Source organism: Dermacentor silvarum, chromosome 5 (genome assembly GCF_013339745.2).
Source record: "Dermacentor silvarum isolate Dsil-2018 chromosome 5, BIME_Dsil_1.4, whole genome shotgun sequence".
In the NCBI taxonomy this organism is placed as follows: Eukaryota; Metazoa; Arthropoda; class Arachnida; order Ixodida; family Ixodidae; genus Dermacentor; species Dermacentor silvarum.
Window position 1 is genome coordinate 110,448,851 of NC_051158.1, and position 12,702 is coordinate 110,461,552.

Consider the following 12,702-nt stretch of genomic DNA (forward strand, 5'->3'; position numbering starts at 1 on the left):
GCTTTTTAACTCATATCCTTATTACGAGCTGGAAATGGTTAGGCAGAACAATTTGTTTGCATTACAATTCATCATTAAGTGTCGTTTTGTTGGCGGCGTATTCTTATGCCGGTTTAGCAGATTCCATTTCGAAACATAGGTTCATCAAGATGGGCTGAGTGTCAGTGAGTCTTTCAGGAAACATCGCCACTCCTAACTTCTCTGCAGACAATGTGTGTGGCGACAGTGACGGACGGGTAACGTTTATTGCTCAAGCGAGGCTGTATTTAAGTGTCGAACCAATGATGAGAGAAAGGGAAATACAACAATCATTACCAGGAATTTGGAACATCGCCGAACAGCGTCTCTAGCGGCCGCCTCTAAAAACATGCGCGTTTTCTATGGGAGAGCGTCGTTTTTCCCAATAACTAATCGTAGAAGCCATCTTTAAAAATATTCCCGTGGAAATAGGCTCTAAGCGCTTAGCCCGACATCTCATGCAAGCGGTACCAGTTACTTACGGCAGAAAACCCGTTCCAAATAGCGAGCGAAGTTTGAAGTATGGGAGTCTATGCAAGGAAAAGGCCAAATTGTGAAGGCTTTTTTGACCAGTAAAAATCAATTTGTGATGAACCTATTGCATCGATTGACGTATTCCCTGGGGCCTTATCAACTTCAATGACTCATCTTTCAGCTAGTTGCAGCAGCAGCTCTTGAAAAGGCAAAAAAAGTCGTTCCAAAATTGCAGTTTTCATAACAAGGTCGCGGAATTGATTGTGGTACATATATAAACCTAGTTTTTGCCTACAGTAGCGCGTCGAAGCGATAGCCGACGGCTTTCCATCATGTATTTGCTACGTATGTATGGAGCTCACGTGTTGAGGCCATGCGGCGTGATAACCTTTTTCTTCCTCTTGAGAGTGGTGGTCTTGGCCTAGTTCACCTTTTCGTTAGGCAACTTGTCTCCCAGTTATTCTTCTTATGTGATGTAAACAGTCCTTTTCTAAGAGAGATGTTACAACTTCGATTAATGAATTACCTTCTAGAAATAGTTGTGTCGTCATCTGACAGTGATGCACCACCTGCTCTTTGGGGATTCTTGAAAGAGGTTGTTGAAGGCTTTTACTTTCTTAAAGCTCGCTTTAGCTTGGATTATATTTTCACTGCATCCCGTAAAGAAACTTCTGCTGCACTGATAGACACATTGTTTCCTGTTCCCCATTATCGTGCGCCTTATTTGGAATGTAGCTACTTAGATGTACTCAAGCGTGTCCGTCGAACTTTTTTCTTTAACTTACATTCGGCAGCCCTTCCTGTCAAAACCTGGTTAGAAAAAAGGGGCTGTTTCGTGCCGTGGTCTACAAACTGCCGTTTGTGTCCACATGCTGCAACGATTGATCACTGTTTTGTCGATTGTAGGGATGCCGTGAAAAAATTTAGACATCACACCATACACAATTCGTGTCTTACCTTTTAAAGATTCCTGTGACCCACCATATGACATGTTCATAGTACTTGGTCTACATAGTCTTTGGCGCAGTAGAATGTGTGACAGGCACGCTGAACCACCGCGAAGCACTCGGTCGTTTTTTCGGGAATCTGCTGCCTACGTTCGTAGTGTGTACGCTGCCCAAGAAACAGCGCCGGACTGGATGCCTTTATTGGACGCATGCACATGCTTGCCTGACTTTTGAATATGTCCCTGCAGTGCCTTGTTTCTTGTGTGGCTGAAGAGTCTGCTCCCATGTAATAGAGAGAAAAAAAACGAAGCGATAGCCGAGCGTTCTGAGCGACCACACATCAAGATCACCAATACCACGGTCGTTGTGAGTTCGCCGGTTCGAAGCCAGCTGCGCCGCGCTTTTTTTATCACTTTGTCGCTTCTTAGTTTCCCGTTTTCCACCAGATGTCATTCCAAAATGCAGGTCCTTTAGTTAATGTTCTTGTTTCGTTTTTTTCTACTGTACCAACGTCTTCCTAAAAAAATAGCTGGCTGGTATCGTGAACATGCGAAAGTGCTTCCTAACTTCTTTTGCACTTTAGGTGTAATGTCTTTTAGAAAAAAAAATCAGATACTTTCTTGAGGCGAATATTTATGAAGACATTACTAAGAAATATTTTGCCTCTTCAGCTATGTCATGGGAAAGGCGTGTTTGTGTGACTCTTGTGCAGCTTGCAACGTACCACAAAAATAAATAGTGTCCAGTGAGTGCAATTAAAAGACACAGAAGTAGAAAAGTTGGCTGCAGCCCCAGACGTAGTATTCTTACAAAGGAATACCGTTGAAGCTATTTGACTTAGTATACTTGCATTATATCAAAGCAGGATTTTTGCGTACCTGATCTTCGGTGCAAGTGAAGGCAGTCCGAATTATTGCACAAGCTTGTTTGCTTGGTACAACCGGTATCTCGAAACTTAAACATTCTATCCTCAATAAGCAGCGCAAGTGTCTTATCATTTGAACCATTCCCATATACCTTCACGAAATTCCAGAAATACTAAAGGTCTTCATATCCTTTTACCACGACGTACGCAGAGGAGTATTGGAAATTATGCGAAAAGACACCGGGACGTGTTAATGTAGCCTGTTGTGTAAAAATAGAGAACGATTTCAATCACAGACCAGACCCTTTTTGAGTTATACCCACAAAGTTGTGCAAGAAGACATTGTTTTCGGCTACAATCACCAAAGTTGCTATAGCATTCTGCTGTTCTGTTCTTGACCAACTCTATTGCTGAATCAGGTCGCAGCACCATGATATAATTACTGGTGCAATTCTTCTGTAATTCTGTGGCAATATTCTCCTTCTTTCCGGGGTTTTACGTGCCAAAACCAGTTCTGACTATGAGGCACGCCGTAGTGGAGAGTTCCGGATTAATTTTGACCACCTGGGTTTCTTTAACGTGCACTACAATGCAAGCACACGGGCGTTTTTGCATTTCGCCTCCATCGAAATGTGGCCGCCGCGGCCGCAATTCGATCCCGCGATCTCGAGCTCAGCAGCGCAGCAAGAAGAGAGTATTCTCCTACCCTAAATTTAACGTGTTTGAATAATTGAAGGAAACATGAGAAAGGACCGTGAGGGTTTGCAGAAATGGTTCTTTATTAGAATGGCTTATGACCCATATCGGTACGGTGGTTTTGTCATGATCATGCCAGCGTCCACTGACACCATATATCACTTTGTCTACTGCCTGTAAATAAAATACAAAAGTGTCGTTCCTTGTGCGTGAGTAGCACAATGGCAGCTGAACCTTTCATACTGGTCCCTCTAAGCCACACCTTCCTTTTTCTGCCATGGTGCCACAGGGCATGTCAATTTCACCCTTGAATTTCGCTCTTTCAGTTTCATAGAAAGCATAGGGAAGTATACAAGACGAACAAGCAAAGTTTTGAAGTAGTCCTGAGATTTGAGTAAAATTTCATAGGCAATCTTATTATCCTGTATTTGTTTACATATGTATTGCATCTCACTGGTGATAATAATGACGTACTACATAATAGTTCAGTTCTTATACTTATTACATCATGTCTGAGATGGCTGTCCTGAAAATTAACCAGGTGTAAGCACTGCATGACGTTGGCTGGAAGGCCATTCATTAAAAAAATTGGGTGCAGAATAAAGAAAATATAGCAGTTCAATAGCACAGTCGCCGTGAAAACTTTACGCGGCCGAGGTTCTGCGAATAAGTTCTTTTTCAACGCAGCTACGCCCGCAGCCAGTAAAACTATGCAAAACTTTTGTTTACTCTAGACCAGTATACGCTGTAAATCCGGATACTGCGATGCGTGCCTAAGACGTAGAAATATAAATATGTTTTCAGCTTCCGGCGCCCGAAATCTTTTGACGCTGACTATACGTTATGAATGCGAAACTGCTTTTTAACTTATGCGTGATGACAAGCGCCGAGCTCTTGATGATGGAATATTGGAGCGTAGAATTGTAGTACCTAAGCAAGGTCAGGCGACTTCACGACGCAAACCTAGCGATAGAAGCTCAGCATGCTTTTTGTTTATTAACACTGATGATGAATGAATAGTCAGAGTAAATGAATGTTACTGTCCGATTCTGGACAGACTCGAGTGTAACGCATACGTTCTATATTACTGAAGGTTCAATACTAATTCCAAACTACGCATTCCTATTCGAATTTTGGCCTGTCTTACGCCTGCCTTGTATTTAGCAATGAGAAGAGGTAGGCAACTTCTTCTTGGGATGTAGCCGAGGCCATGGTAGATGTGATTAGTAATGCGGTATATGTGAGTAGGCTGACTGGGATTATTACATGAACTACGCCAACGTACAGTCGCGATCAAAAGTTTGGAGACCACGGTACCAGCAAAAAAATTTAAATATATTCAAGCGTAGCTGCGCGGCCTGGAATTGGTTTAATGCCTTGTATTGGCTAAACAAGCGCCGTAGGCTTGCGCACTTGATTTCAGTCGGAATGCCCAGGCTGCGAAACAAAAATTTAAGAAACGCGGCACCTCTGGTCTCCAAACTATTGATTGCGACTGTACCTACGTTAAGGCAAGGTGGAAATTACAGAGCCCCTTATTGTATATATATTAAATTTATCTGAGAGTGTCTCTGCTAAAAAGTTAAAAGTTTAATAATATCAGGACTGATTAGCATTTTGTTAAGCTGTTGGGAAAAATACCGTGTACGAAGTTCTATTGTGGTTTAAATTGCAACGTTATCAGCGCTTCCAAAAGAAACTTACTGTACAAGTCTATCTTTCTCGGGCGTTCATTTCACCTAGGTACCATCGCCTGACTCATGCTCTTTATATTCTTAAATCTGCCGCGATGACGTATGTTACGTTGCGGAACAAAAATAAATACCCTTTCTAAAGAATTATGGCTAGTTTCTTATGGAATAAAAAGCCACCACCGATTAAAAAACATATTCTCGGATTAGCTGAAAACAGTGGTCGATTAAGCCTCACAAACATCCCCATTATCTCGCGCATAATTCGTAAAAAAATAACACAAACACTAACAGACGGTAGCACGTACCCTGGAACACCATGAAGTATTGGCTAAGCACACTCATAAAAACTTCCATCCCAGAAACACGCCATTTACCCACTGCTGAACAACCGCTCCCCTTCTACAGAGCAGTCACAGAAATAGAAAGAACACTAACTAAAGAATATACCCGAACGTGCCCTTGTGAACCCCCCCGAGAGGCTTCAGCAAGGCAACCCGCCGTGGTTGCTCAGTGGCTATGGTGTTGGGCTGCGGAGCACAAGGTCGCGGGATCGAATCCCGGCCATGGCGGTCGCATTTCGATGGGGGTGAAATGCGAAAAACACCCGTGTACTTAGATTTAGGTGCACGTTAAAGAACCCCAGGTGGTCAAATTTTCCGGAGTCCCCCACTACGGCGTGCCTCATAATCAGAAAGTGGTTTTGGCACGTAAAACCCCATAATTAATAATTAATAAATTCAGCGAGGCATTCGCCAGCCTTGAACTTTCAACGGACCAAAGGGAACTCAGAAAAAAGGAGGAACAAGCATACATATCCAAAACCAAAATACACATAGACGTTAATGAATTTCAATCGAAAAGGAAATGGGGCATATTACGCACACGACAAAGACGAGCAGCTTGGGGCATAGTACCACAGGGGAAGTGCCCCACTGCAAGAGTGATAGAGACTACTGAACACTCCCTGTTCAAGTGCCAGGAGGCCAAAGCCACGTGGTAACTGGCGAAACAAATCAGACACAATAAAAAGACACACCCAAGAAGAAATCCCAAACACGAATACGGAGAGTATTAAGTATAATACTAATTACGTGGATTTGCAAGATAAGAAGCCTCGTCGAGGCGTCCAGAAAACCAGTAAGAGGCCGTTTTCAAACTCTGAGGAAAGCGAGGCTCCTCACGCCGAAATTGCTATACGAAGACAATAAGATCAGCAAACAAGCAACATTGCCGCAGAGGTGGCACGCACGCGCTTATTCTCAGAAAGAGAGGGAGAAATTGAAGTGAACATTGTCCCTTATTAACACAGACATTCAACTAAAAACCTCCCCCAATCACAAACCTGCACACGTGGATTTAGAACCGTTCTCTACGATAAAACCGAAATTGTATGAAAGGAAAGCAATATTTGCGTCATTGTCAATATTGTAAAGAGATTTCGATTTGTGTACACTGTATTGATTACTCCTGTGTGTCAGTGAACTGTGAAAGCAGTTAATGTGTCATGTGGCAATAAAGTTCCCCTTATGTAGTATCTGATCTCATCAGCACAATACGTTATACGGGTTCTCCTTGGACCTGAAGATATCAAAACTATTTTTGAAAGCACCTGCGCTACCAGTGGCCCCGGTACTTTACTATCTCCAGGATAGTCCCACGCCCACCTACTATATATATATATATATATATATATATATATATATATATATATATATATATATATATATTATACCTACTACTATATAGACTATATATTACACCTACTACTATATAGACTATATTGAAAGAAGTCTCACCTATAGGTGAGACTTCTTTCAATCAAAAGACAGAACGGAAGCTCGCAACGACCGCTAACTTTGCGCGCAACATTTTTGAGGCGCCTTCTTGAGGCACGTTTGCCCGTCGACTGACCTTGACTGTGCGCCGGCGCGCGTTCAGCGCGTATTCATTAATTCATTTATTGATACGAAAGCGTTAAGTGGACCACTGAGCGAAAAAGCCGGCGTCTGTCGTCAGGACAAGCGAGAAACGGCATCTAAATTCTGATTGGTTGCGACGCCACGTCACGAGCACACCTCGACGGAGCACAGCGGGAGAAAGGGAACGCCTGCTGCCTCGTTAGCGTTCCAGGTGTTGCGTGAAGGGAGAGGGCATTGCAGCAACGCTACGTCACCCTCGCTCTTTCTCTAGGACGCCTGCGTTACACGCGCGTTCTTTGTCCACGCGAACTCTCGCCCACATCCTAATTGCTCCTCGGTAAGGCCAAATGAAAACGCGCCAAGTCATTGTCCAAGCTCCCCAAAGCGCTCGCTTGCCCGCGAGCAATTCATAACTCCCAGGAGCGCTCGGCGCCGTTTAATTGGACAATAAAGGGTCTCCGAAATGGTTTGAATAAATTTTCTAGACGCGTAGGGTACAGCTACTGTAAAACATTCGCGTCACAATTTAAGTGAAGCGTCTCATATTAAGAGAGCTACAAACGATTACAAGTTACCCTCCTCCCTAGCCATGCATTTCCTCCTCAACTCGTTCGCCGAGTAATCGGGGCTAAGCTCCGCCTTCGCTGGCTCTACGTCATGTTGTGACTTCCGGTTGTCTTGGAGCCAGCGCGCGAAGGCTCTCCAACCTCTCCGCTAGCCGCCGGGCCGTCGATCCCCATCGAGAGCGATCAAGCAGCTTGCGTTGCGAGCGTTCTGAGAGAGAGAGAGAGAGAGAGAATAAACTTTAATAAAAAGAGCACGCGAGCGTAGGTAGCTCCCCCGCTCGGCAGTGGGTGGTCCCCTCAGTCCTGGAGTCCAGCGGCCTTAGCTGCCCTTCTCGCTCGGTTGACCAGGTTGAGCTGGTCCGTCGAGTCGGAGCTGGACAGCGCTGTCTCCCATTGCCGTGTAGTGGGGTGTGTTATGGGTGTTAGCTGTGGTGTGTTTGCGCAAGCCCATACCATGTGGTAAAGTGTTGCACATTGATCACAGTGTGGACATTTATAGGAATACAGCGCAGGGTGTATGACGTGGTAAAGACTCAAATGTGGATATGTGTTTGTTTGGAGTTTTCGCCATATTACGGCCTCCTCTCGCGTCAGAGAATTATGAGGTGGGGGTAGTGTTCTTCGTGAAAGGCGATAGTGTTGTAGGATGTGAGTGTAGGTTAATGGTATGGGCTCTGGTTGGAACTGCTCGGCGCGGTCATCTCGCGGCTCCCGGTGTGCATGCGCTCGGGCGTAGGCGTGTGCCTGCTGATTGCCGCGTAAGGACTCATGCCCCGGAGTCCACACGATTTGTATGCATGGTGGCAGCTGGTGCGCTCCATTCAGAATGCGATGTGCAGCCCTGGAAATTTTGGCCCTGGAGTAATTTCTGCATGCCGTCTGAGAGTCCGTCAGAACTATGACGCAATCCCACTGCGGTCTCATCGTGATGGCTAACGCTATCGCTAGTTCCTCTGCCTCCGCAGCGCTCACTCTGGAAACCGACGATGCATTTATTTCGGTCCCGTGATTGTCGACTACGCTGGTGACGAATGCGGTGCTTCTTGCGGTGCTGGCCGCGTCTACGTACAAGACATTGGGGTGGTTTCCATACTTTCTCGCGAGCGCCTGCGCTCGGGCTTGTCTCCGTCCGATGTGGAAGTTTGGGTGCATGTTCCTGGGTTACCGGCGAGCGTTCTGACGCAGCGCCGTTATTCCAGTAACCACAGGCGAGCTGGGTGTTTTGACGGATAGGCAGAGGCGTAAACTAAAGCCCCTCCATACCGCTGTGATGAAGGAGTTTCGTAAACGTACGTGAGCGGCCTGATCGGCATGCATGGTCCAGCCATCTGGTGGCGTAGATCTTAACCAGCCAAATACAGAGCTAATATTCCTGTAACCAAGTATAAAACATTTTAAACATATAAAAGACAACGTGTTCAAGATTACGCTCCTGCCAAAAATTTGAGCCAGACTCCGGAAATTTGGACCACTGGGGGTTCTTTAACGTGCACCTAAAGCTAAGTACACGGGTGTTTTCGCATTTCGCCCCCATCGAAATGCGGCCGCCGTGGCCGGGATTCGATCCCGCGACCTCGTGCTCAGCAGCCCAACACCATAGCCACTGAGCAACCACGGCGGGTCGTATACGACATGCATGGCCGCATCCGAACTTCCGAAGTACTTTCGGTTGCTGCACCTGTAATTTCAGTCGCACATTGTGGTACACATTGTCGACGCACGACGTTTGCATATTCGAAATTGTACCCGGTGGCGGTATTTTCGCACTAGATGTCCTTTCGCTGTATACACTCGAAGCAACAACCATCCACAGCGACCAAATTGCGTTTCTCTGTTATGACCAGGGGGCTCATGCATTCTCCTGTGTCGTGGTTGGTTGCAGAACAGAAGAAGCAGGGCTTGGACGAAATATTTGTCTTGTTAGGAAGCACCCTAGCAGACGGAGGCGACACGAACTTCCGGAAGCTCTGGCTACTTTAGTTATGCATCTTAAATAAAGGGCCCCTCACCAGCTCTGGCCGTTTTGAACTGACAATCGCAGTGCATACAACGCGCGCTAATGACTGTATGTAGTGTTACATCCCTACATGTTTAGCTGAAATTCCACACTAAACGCCGTTTGCCCTTCTCCTCGTGGCCGCCGCGCTCCAAGACGGGGGGATGACGTGTATCAGCAAGCGCGCCTACGTGCATGTATATGATGTGACGTCACTCAAAGTGACACGTGGCACTTCGACAATTATTCAAGGCAACATCTGTTATTTGTGTAATCTGTTGCTTAGGAAGACGAACTAAAGTTTAGAGAAATAAGAAAACACATAAGCCGAATGTCTACGTGTTCTTTTTTTTTTTTTTACCTCGCATCGCAGCAAGACAGGTGTACTTCCGTTTGGTCTTACTTGTTCCCACGTCGCGCAGTCGCGCGCGCTGAGAACGAAACTATGTCATTTTCTGCCGCGTTCCAGCGCGCGATCACGCGCCCTGTGATCCGCTTGTGTCTGCCTCATCGTTCTTCCAGCACTGACTTGTACCGCTAGTCGGGTGTTCTTGTGCACAGCGCGTAAAATCGTGGGCTGCGCGAAACAACACAAACGCTACAGCTCGCGCTCGAGGCCTACACCGGAAGTGTGCCGCACAGCGAAAAAAAAAAAAAAGCAAGAAAAAATGGGCGGGACGATTGTCCGGCTCCGGCATGGGATAACGCAGGGAAGAAATTTCGCTTGCGGAAAGCTACACGGGGCAAGTGGAGAGAGTATTTCTCTTGGCAGTGGCGTTAGCCTCCTCAAATAATGCGTTCGCGGCACTTGACATATTTTTATCTCTGCTAATAATTAACCAAATTGAAAAATTCTTGCGGCAGAACGCTATAGGGCATGTAACAACGTCAAGCGCATAACCAAAATTTGCTATGTGGCCTGGTTAGGGAACTCTTTTAAGATATCAAGTATGTCATGGTACGGTGGCTTGAATTCCGGCGACAGCTGCTTGAACAGCGGCTCCATCAAGAAGGGATATGAGGTAGTGGAACAAATACACGTGATATAAAGACACTCCGTGCACGCAGGGAGTGTCGGAACATGTTCGGAAACAGTTGCCATCGAGTAAACGTTCTGTCAAAGCGCAAGAGGTCTAGTTTGGACAATCGTGCACCAAACTCACGCCAAGGTCACGCTGGTTCCCTATCAGAGGTCGCTGGTTGGTTCGCATCAGCTGCTGCAGACAGCTGCGTCATTGAAGACCAAGCGGAAACCTGGAGCCTGTCCATATGGTGCTCGAGCAGGGTCAAAGCTCTGGCTTCAGCGTCTTCATATTCCATGACAGAATCGTAGTCTTCTGTCGCCTTCTCGTCCGTCATGAAGGTTTCCAGCTCGGCGTTCAGCACAGATAATACCGTTTTCATCGCCTGTAATCGGCTATAGGGGACACGAAGCGTTGAGAGCACAAACTGTTCGGATTGATTGAGTCCGTTCACCTGATTCACAATCCTTGTGATTTGGGGCCGTCGAGACGTCCGCTTGCTCTTGAGACGCTCCATGACGGTCTGGGTGCAGAAAGGCGTCCCAAATCAGAAAGAACGGCTCGTGTGAATGAAGGCTGGCTTCCCGAGTCTTCGGCACCAAAATACGATGTGAGAAAATTCCAATTCTGGAGCCTTTATTGACGCTTTGCGCGATACCGTCCCAGCATGGCGTACATAAAGCAGTCAAGCCAAAAACAGACCACACCCCACTATCCAGTTCTTCGCCGTCTCCGCGCCGCACGCGATTTCCAACAGCCCTACCATCTGGCTTCTCAAACGACATATCTTTGCTCCAAATAGACCTTAACAAGGTACTAGCATGGTGTACAGATTGGCTAATAAAACTAACCGTGAATAAACGTAAAGCGATGCACGTATCTTGCATTCTGACCTTTTCTCTATTCACTCAACAATGAAGTTCTCCGAATGCGTTGTCACTTCTTATTACTTGTTTTTTATTGACGCTACTTTAATTAACTGTGCCTTAACTAACCTCGCCCTAATTACCACCGAATGTTGTGAGTTAGACTCCCAACAAAGGTCATGGGTTCGAATGCCATAATTAACTCTATATTAATTGCCTGCGTCTCAATTAACTTCGTCTTAACGCCAAAGGTGGTGGGTTCGACTCCCACATAAGCTCGAAGGTATTATGACTTCCGCCGAAGGTCATGGGTTCGAGTGCCTGAATTACTCTATCTTAATTAACGCGATGACGACGGTGACCCCCGCAGCACCACAATTGTTACAAGCGAAGCTTGTCTATGTCTAACCTGAACGCCCATGTCTGTTCGCAGAAACTACATCATCAGCAATGGCTCGAGCGGTGTTGTCGTCGTTGTCTTCTTCCACAACTGGCACATCGGAGGCCGCACAACCGCGCGAACGCGCTCGTACCATTGCTCCTGCCGTCGTTGACTTTTTCCACAGCTAGCTCCGTTTCCGCTCATCATTCGAGCGTATAATTTCACTTCTAATCTGTCGTCCTAATGGGGAGGCCGCATTCAAGGGGGTATGAGCTATTGCTTAAGGTGGTATTAGCTATTCATTGTCTTACGTGACGGACATATTTAATTTTCAGGAATCGCAAGCTGGAATGGCGGGCGGTTGCTGCTAACCACGCCGCCGCGCAAACTCGGGACATCGAACGCAAGCGTTTCTGGTTCGACAACAACTTAATTGTCCCTCATCAGTAATGATGACCGTAATGATTGACCATCACCCGTAACGACCTAACCCCTTGAAGTATACCACAGCGATCACAAGGCTAGTCTGCTCACTTGCAAAAAATTGAACGGTGAAGTTGCCGATATCCAATAAACATGCGTTTCACTGCCAACTTGTCTTCATTGATGTCACTAGTGTCCACACAATGCACATCTCGTTAATCACAAGGGCACATTCCAGTAAACATAAAGTTGATGGCAAAGGGGACGGTTATAGGTATACAAAGGGAAAAGCTTCGCTTATTATCCATCTTCACGGAGTAGAAGGGCTGACGAATTGTTTACGGTGGCCTGGGAGAACTGGATAATTCACGCAGTTTATATTTAGAGCGAACGTGAATAATGTTAGGGATGATACGCAGGAGTATTTTGAAGTGCGTGGGTTTATGGAGCTAAATGTAAACTGTTAAATCTCACTTCTGTTTAAGGCCAAAGCCTAATAAGTCTCATTGTTCAGTCGACCTTCAACGTCCTTGAGCGAAAACCGTGTCGTCGAAGCGAAATCATACACTGTGACGACTCGGTGTAGTAATTTACTTACTACACCGACCCGGCATGCGTCGTGTCTTACCTATATGCAAACGCTCACGCAAAAAAAAAAAAAAAAAAAAAAAAAAAAAAAACGTCGGCCACAAAATCCTTTGTCGTATACAAAGGGACAAGCTTCGCTTATCATCCATCTTCACGGAGTGAAGGGCCGACGATATTCCAAGTATATCCCAAGGATCTACATCAAATCAAATCAATTTTATTTCCCAGAAAGAACAAATTCTGGTA